Below are 8061 nucleotides of genomic sequence, written 5' to 3' on the forward strand. Positions count from 1 at the left end.
AAATTATTTTTGGTTATTGGGCGCATGAGATGAACCTTCCCCACGTGGAAATTTCGACCAATATACTTCAATCCAATTACACATCAATGCCACATATTAAATCCTCAAACCTAAAAACCAATCCCCCCAAAACACTTCTAACCCGATTCTAGACGAGAAAACCCTAAGAATCACTCTCTTTCAATGACTTTTACAGCTAAAATTCTAGATTTTAAAGTGATTTCGAGTATTTTGTTGAAGGAATCATTGAAGATTGCAGACGATTTTGGAGTTCAATCACGATTTTCGAGTTGACGAGTGTTAGGTAAGTTCACTCCCTAATTTCTATATAATTTTTATAGTGGTGTGCTGTTAATATCTGTGTTTGGCCTGTGTTTTTTATTGATATATATTGGATTTTAGTATTAATGTGGTTGTTGTTGTTAATATTTGGATAAAGTTAGAATTTTTTGGTTTTTATTGTTCATAACGTGTCAGAAAATTTTGGAGCCTTGTTTCAGGGAATCTTATGGACGCCGTTATTATAACTTGTTTTTATCATGGTGGTTAGTTTATTCAGGACAAAAATGGAATTACTTATAAAGGGGAAAACGAGGTGGAATATGTTAATATCGACAAGGATCACTTCTTAATAATTGAGTTACTTTTTTACACTAAATAATTAGGGTATATTACTGTTGGTGGGTTATGTGTTAAAGACCCCACAGAAAATGGCTTTATTGAGGTGGACACTAATTTCACTTTACTAAATCTTATCAAAGACCTAAAGGATGGTGACTTTTTTAGATCTTTATGTGAAGCATGTGGTGGATGATGTAGAAATGGTCACAACTGGTTTGCTTTGTGGGTCTGTAGTTGAAGAAGATTTAGAAGATATAAATATGACTGCAAGTGAAGGGTTGAATCATGAGGCTGAATCTGAAAATATTAATGTGGAAGTTAAGACAGGGATATATCAGATCTAGAAGTGGAATGGACTGAATCAAATCAAGAAAGCAGTGATGACTCTCAAGAGGATGTTATTCCTGATGTGGATGACTCTGAGGTTGATGATGAGATCTCTTAGAAATGAAAGGAGAAACAAAATGAAAAAGAAAAAACCTACTCAAACTGAGGAAATAAAGTTTCGAATACCTGGTATTGATAGTGGCTTTGAAGACATAGGAAAGAATAAGACTGCTAGATACACTGGAAGACTAGGGGGTGATGAGCAATATATATATAGCTCAGAATTGGAAAGTGAAGACAACAAGGATGAATTGGATCCAGAATTTGTAAAGGGTGTTGATTTACCAAAAAGAAGAAAAAGTAAAAAGGTAAGATTTGATCCTTATTGTGTTCTAGCAATTTTTTTAGCTTGGTATGGTATTTGAAAGTGCTGAACAATTTACAAAAGTTATTGCAGACTATTCTTGTGAATATAAAACTAGGTTAAAGTTGAAGCCTAATGACAAAAAAAGAGTTAGAGTTAGATGTGAGGACAAGAAATGTAAATGGTTGTTGTTTGCTAGTATAGATAAGGATTCTGATGATTTTATTGTCAAAAATTATTATGATGTGCATGTATGTCCTCAATCAACCAAGAACAAGTTGTGTACATCTAAGTTTGTTGCAGAAAAGTTCAAGGATGAAATTACATGTCCACCATATATAAGATTATGGAAAATTCAGGAATTGGTGAGAAAAAAATTTAGGTTGTATGTTGGAAGAACTATTTGTCATAGGGCAAAAAAGAGGATTATCAAGGAGTTCTTAGGTGATTGGAAGATGAAATTTTTAAGATTGTGTGATTATGCAAACATGATTAAGCATACTAATCCTGGTACTTCCTATTGGGTGAGGACAGATAGAGAGTCTCAGCCAGGAAAAACTTTGTTTGTTACTTCTATGTTTGCTTTGATGCATTGAAGATGGGCTGGTTGGAAGGATGCAGAAAAATTAATGGTTTTGATGGATGCTTTCTAAATGGTTCTTGCAAGGGAGAATTGTTGATTGTTGTTGGTAGAAATGGAAATTAACAGATGTTTCCAATCGCATGGGATGTTGTTGACACAGAGACAAAACACAGTTGGAGTTTTTTTTAAGTACTTGATAGAAGATCTAAACTTAGTCACAGGACATGGACTGATTGTTATGTCAGATATGCAGAAGGTTAGATGGTTTTTGTATTGTAGCTTGATCTTTTATTTTTTATTTTCTTGTGTTGCTAATACGTTTTAATGTTTGTGCTACAACTGTTTATATAGGGCCTTGTACCAGCTTTATGTGAGTTGCTACCAGATAGTGAGCAGAGGAGGTGTGCTAGACATATCTGGTCCAACTGGCATCAATTAAGGAGTGGTGAAGAAAGAAGGAAACAATTATGGAGATGTGCTAAGTCATGTTTTGAAGTGAAATTTGAAGATGAGATGGATAAACTCAACAAATTAGGTAATAAAATTTGTGAGGACTTGTTGCATTATGAAAAAAACTACTTGGGGCAAAGCATATTTTAAAGAGCATTCTAAGTGTGACATTGTTAAAAACAATGTGTGAAATTTTTAATTCTTGGATACTAGTTGCTAGACATAAGGCTATCATAACTATGTTAGAGAAGATTAGGCACAAAATAATGGAGAGAAATATTGCAATGAGGCAATTGTTGAAACTTGAATCTCAGATCTCTTTTATGGCTAGATTAGTACTTGAAGAGAACAAAGATCTTGCTAGATTTTGTGAAGTTAGATTCAATGGTGATATTGGGTATGAAACCTTAGATGGTCAGTACACACATATTGTTGATATAAGGAAGAAGACATGTACATATAGAACATGGCAATTGAGGGGCATACAATTTCAACACGTTGTGCTTGCATATCAGCACAAAGGCATAGAACCTGAACATGAAGTGGTACATTGGTATAGGAAAAAGTATGGAAAGTTGTCCAAAGAGGAGAAAAATGACCTGCTCCCTGTGTCATCAAGTAGGCCACAACAAAAAAGCTTGTCCAACATTGGTAAGTTATTATTCTCTTCTAATACATCTACAATAAGCTTCAATTATTTGCAATAATCAATTATTATTATTGTATTAATAGGCTAGGATGGACAACCTGGAGGCTACCCAAACAGGCAACCAAGCTCAAGCCAGCACCAATGTTTAACCAACCATCAAGCTCAAGCCAGCCACCATTGTTTAGCCAACCATCAAGCTCAAGCCAGCACCACTTTTTAGTGGACCATCAAGTTCAAGTCAGCCACCATTGTTTAGCCAACCATCAAACTCAAGCTAGCCACCACTTTTTAGTAGACCATCAAGCTCAAGTCAGCCACCAGTATTCAATCATTAAGACAGTTCTATATGTGTTTGATTCTTCAGTTGTTAGAAGAAAGCAACAACTTGCTAAAAGCAGAGGCACATGCAGAGGAACTGGAAGAGGCACTAATAGAGGCACTGGGAGAGAACTGGCAGAGGAACTGGAAGAGGCACTGGTAGAGGGATTGGAGGTGTATCAAGTCAGCAACCTGATCAACCAAGGGTTGTGGAAGCTTCAATATCAACAGGAAGACAAAAGAGGACCAAGACTATAGGATTTGACATCTATACAAATGCAAGTGGTAGTCAAACCTTTAATGTAAGTGTATACATAATTTTGTTCATTTCTTACTCTACTATATAAAGTCTCTTTTAAGACATTTCTATGCAGGCTGGTACTTCGGGAGAAAGAGCTATCAATCCGAGAGATTATAAGGATGCATCTCCAACAAATATTGATATTGGTAATAAGCCTCGAGGACTCAAGTGGAATGGTGGAGATGCTGTCACAGGTTCACAGTTGCAACGAATCACTCAGTCAAGAAAAAACAAACGTGGTACATCTAGTGCACCAAAGAATGCCTAATTTCTGTAGAAAAATCACTTTTTGGTTGTGTAATCAGCAGCAGAAACTTGTATTGACTGCTTTGAAATGTCACTTTTTGGTTGTGTAATAAGCACCAAAAACTTGTATTGACTGCTTTGAAATGTCTTTTGGTGTTTTTAAGTACATTAACTTATGTTTGATTGAAGCTCACTAAAGCAAATTAATGGTATGAATGATCAATTTTTACTGCTTTTGATGCACAAATTATCTTCATTCCTTCAATTAAATCATTACAATAAAAACACAAGGCATTTACAATAGAAAAATCGATCAAAATTGTCCTCATAAAGAACACTACAATCTACCATACATGTTTTTATGAAGTAATCTAGTAGAAGAGAAATGAACCAACTAAGATCATTTTGTTACACAAATCCAAGTAGCCAATATCACTCCTACGACAATGCATATCATCCATACTTTTCTTGATTGATTCCTCTCCAATTCATATGTTTTGACTTTTTTCAACAAATCTCATATCACCCTCCTAGCTTGAGCCAGCATTTCATCATCATACCATCGGAAATATTCACATCCACCTCGTGCCTACAAAATTAAAGAAAAAATTGAATCATAAATAAGGTGATTCTTTACTATATTGGACAAAAAAATGAATTTGAATTACCTTTGAAGTTTTGCAACAAAAGAACCTACATCCAGGATTGGATTGCGTCCATAAGGTCTTCATTTCCACAAGGTTCCCAGATTGACATAGCACCTTCGCAGTTGAAGAAGAAGAAATCAATGAAGAAGATAAATTTGACTTTGGAACTTGATGATTAAGAAGAAATCAATGAAAAAGAGATATAATATAATGAACTAAAGAGGAGAAATAATGATGAAGAGAAACAAAAGAGGAGAAATAAGAGAAGAATGGGCGAAATTAGAGTTAAAAGGGGGAAGAAGACCGTTGGTGGGTGGTTCAAGATCCACATCAGCGCTTTTAAAGCGTCTGCACGCGCTTAAAGGACGTGAGATTACGTTTGGCTACACATCAGCCAAGAATATTTAAAAGGATCAAATTATTGGGGGTTCAAGGATTCAATAGGAATCTGGGTTAGTTGAGGTACATGGTGGGGAAAAATCGAACAACTTTAAGGACCTGCATATGTATTTGGTCAAATAAAAAATAAAAAATCGGGCATGAAAATATTAATATTTCAATTAAAACCTAAATATGTATTACATATATAAAAAGAATAAGCTACAAATTGTTATGGTTCACAAAGTATATAAAATGAAGATGATGGAGTAGAAGAAGTGAATTCAAGAAAAATAGGTTATGAAGATTATATTATAGTAAGTATAATAATAATAAGGGAAAATGGTATATAATATCAAACTATTAATTCAAATTAAGTGTTATAAATATACTTTGATTTAATTGTACCATATAGCAAATTATTGTTATTTTCGCCTCTCTCCCTGGTGGAATCTCGCTCGCCACTTTCGTTTGGTGGCATTCTCGTTCGCCTCTCTCGCTTTTATACAAACACAAATGTATAAAATATATTTGTGTTTGTATAAAGTGACAGAAAATTGTATATATACATATATTTTCGTTCTCCTCTCTCCCCTCTACCATATCTCGCACTCCATCCTCGCCTCTCTCACTTATGCTAACAAAAACGGAATATGTAAATTGTGTTTCTATTTGTATACAGTGAGAGAGAATTGTATGTTCACATGCAAATACATATATCTTCGTCCTATACACTTATAATTATACAAGACAGATGCTCCCCTACCCAATTTTCTTTTGTCTTTCTCTCTTTCTCGTTTTATACATAAACAAATTATACAATTGATCTTTTGTATACAACTATTTTCTTTTGTATATGTTTAGCGAATTATACAACTGTTTTTTTGTATATGTATAGTGAGATAATACATATTTATGTTTGTTGTGGAGCGCAATAATGCAAAGTATAGTTATAGCATACAAATATGATTTTTATGTTTGTTATATGTGAAAGTTATTCTAATAATTTCATAATGTAACACTCCGACCCGATCGTTATGAGTAGGTCAGTAGGCCAATAGTGGAAGAATTTGGCCAAAAAAGTTTTCGGTAGTGACTTTATTTTTTTTTGTTAGGTCAGTCTCAAACGGAATTTGGGCTAGGTGAGATCTAGAGCCATTCCAGGAACAGGTTGGGTGTAATGTTGAGGCTTAATTGACATATTCTTGTAGCCAAGACATTAAGAAATCCCAAAGTTTTCACAAAATTGAATTCTGATAAGTAGGGATTCCATAGGGTTTCACAAAACTAAATTCATGTAAGTAGAACTCTTAAAATTGATCTTGACATGAAAATGATATGTCGAAGACGTTAGAAAAAGAAATTATGTTATTAAAAGATGACTTTTCTCGAATTTTGATTTGCAATATTTCGCCTGAAATATTCTGATTGTATAGGATAAGTTAGACTTATAGGATAAGTTAGACTTATAACTAATTAATCATAACAAACTAGTAACTAATTAATGGAAGTTTAACTTCCTAACTGATTACTTTCATTCTTTAGACGATAGGGATAGTTTGAGATTTTAGACGAGGTAATATCTCATGTGGTCACTTAACTTTGGATATTTTACTTAGAATGTCACTCAACTTAGGTTTGTTCACTTAGGAAGTCACTCAACTTTGTTTTACAACTCAAAAGTCACTAAACTATTCGTATTTCACTTAGAAAGTCAATCAACTATTAATATTTCATTTATTTAGTCACTCAATCAACTTAAATATTTTTTCATTAAATTTTATTAAAATAAAATATCTATTTTAATTATCTTATTAACCAATTCTAATTATTTAATTATATTTTTCCTCTAGAAAACGTACCCTAGCGATCGAAAAAAAAAGAAATTTTCTTTTCTATAACAGCAATTGTCTAACTTGAACTAATGTTGAAAAATTATTATTATGTTAAAAAAAAAAAGATTGGAATCAAGAAGTTAAGAATCCAAAAAAAAAAAAAAAAGGTAGCAATCTTATTATTTTTTTTTAAAAAAAATGGTTCAAAAAATATATATTTTTAAAAAATTATTAAAATAATTAAGAGCGTCTTATTAATTTTTAAAAATAGGTTTAAAACAAAAATTAATTTAAAAATATTTAAATTAGTTGAGTACTTTCTATATAAAATATCATAGTTGAATTACTTTCTTAATGAAATATTTATAATTGAGGATGTTAATTCTGAGAATGCTCACAATTCTATAATGAAAATTTTTCAATGTCAACATGTCAATTCTGAGGATGCTTACAATTCTATGCACTTTTCCTCATAAATTTTGGATTGTTCCTACTTATGATCCGTTTCTTTCACCATTTATTGCATTTGACTCATTAACAGAGCCAACAATTCCAATAAGATGAAGTTATTTGTCTAATTTAATGATTTATTATTTATCATGTCAGTTAGTTATTAAAAAAAGGTAATTTTAAACTTTAAAAGAATGTTAAAAGCATTTTTAAATTTAAAGATGAAAGAAAGGTATTTTTGAACCATTTAAAATACGTTATTGATATTTTTAACCTAATATCAACTCGATTTAAGACATAATTACATATATGTGTGCCACACTAACCATTCATTAAAAAAAATCAGTATTTGTTATAAAATCAAGCTCATAAGCATATAATCATATTGAGAAGAAGACAAGAGAAGTAGATAGAAGAAGGGGAATTTTCTTCTTATTCAAGTGTATATTACAATGGTGAATGATATCTCTATTTATAGGTAGAGAAATCAATCAAAAGGTCACCATGTTTAATGTCACATTAGTAGATACATTTCTATCCCAAAAAGATTTTTCACCTTGGGAATACATATCCATGATAAGGATAAGTTTATGATAAACTTAATGGACAATCCACTTAATTCAATGTATTTATAACACTCCCCCTTGGATGTCCATAGATAATGTGCCTTGCTAAAACCTTACTAGGAAAAACCCAGTGGGAAAAAATTCTAGTGAAGGAAAAAGAGTACACATATCTTTTGATACGCACTATTTGTTGCCTCATTAAAAACCTTGCCAGGAAAACCCAGTGGGAAAAAACCTTGGTCAAGGAAAAAAGAGTGCAACGCGTATTATACTCCCCCTGATTAAAACATCACTTAATTTCTTATGATGATGTCTCCAATCTTCGT

The 8061-nt window shown here is 32.4% G+C and overlaps 1 pseudogene; it reads left to right on the top strand.

Annotated features, from left to right (window-relative positions):
- Positions 1-923: 923 nt before the first annotated feature.
- Positions 924-4059, top strand: LOC114074856 (annotated as a pseudogene).
- The last annotated feature ends 4002 nt before the right edge of the window (positions 4060-8061 follow it).

The sequence above is a fragment of the Solanum pennellii genome, chromosome 11 (genome assembly GCF_001406875.1).
Source record: "Solanum pennellii chromosome 11, SPENNV200".
In the NCBI taxonomy this organism is placed as follows: domain Eukaryota; kingdom Viridiplantae; phylum Streptophyta; class Magnoliopsida; order Solanales; family Solanaceae; genus Solanum; species Solanum pennellii.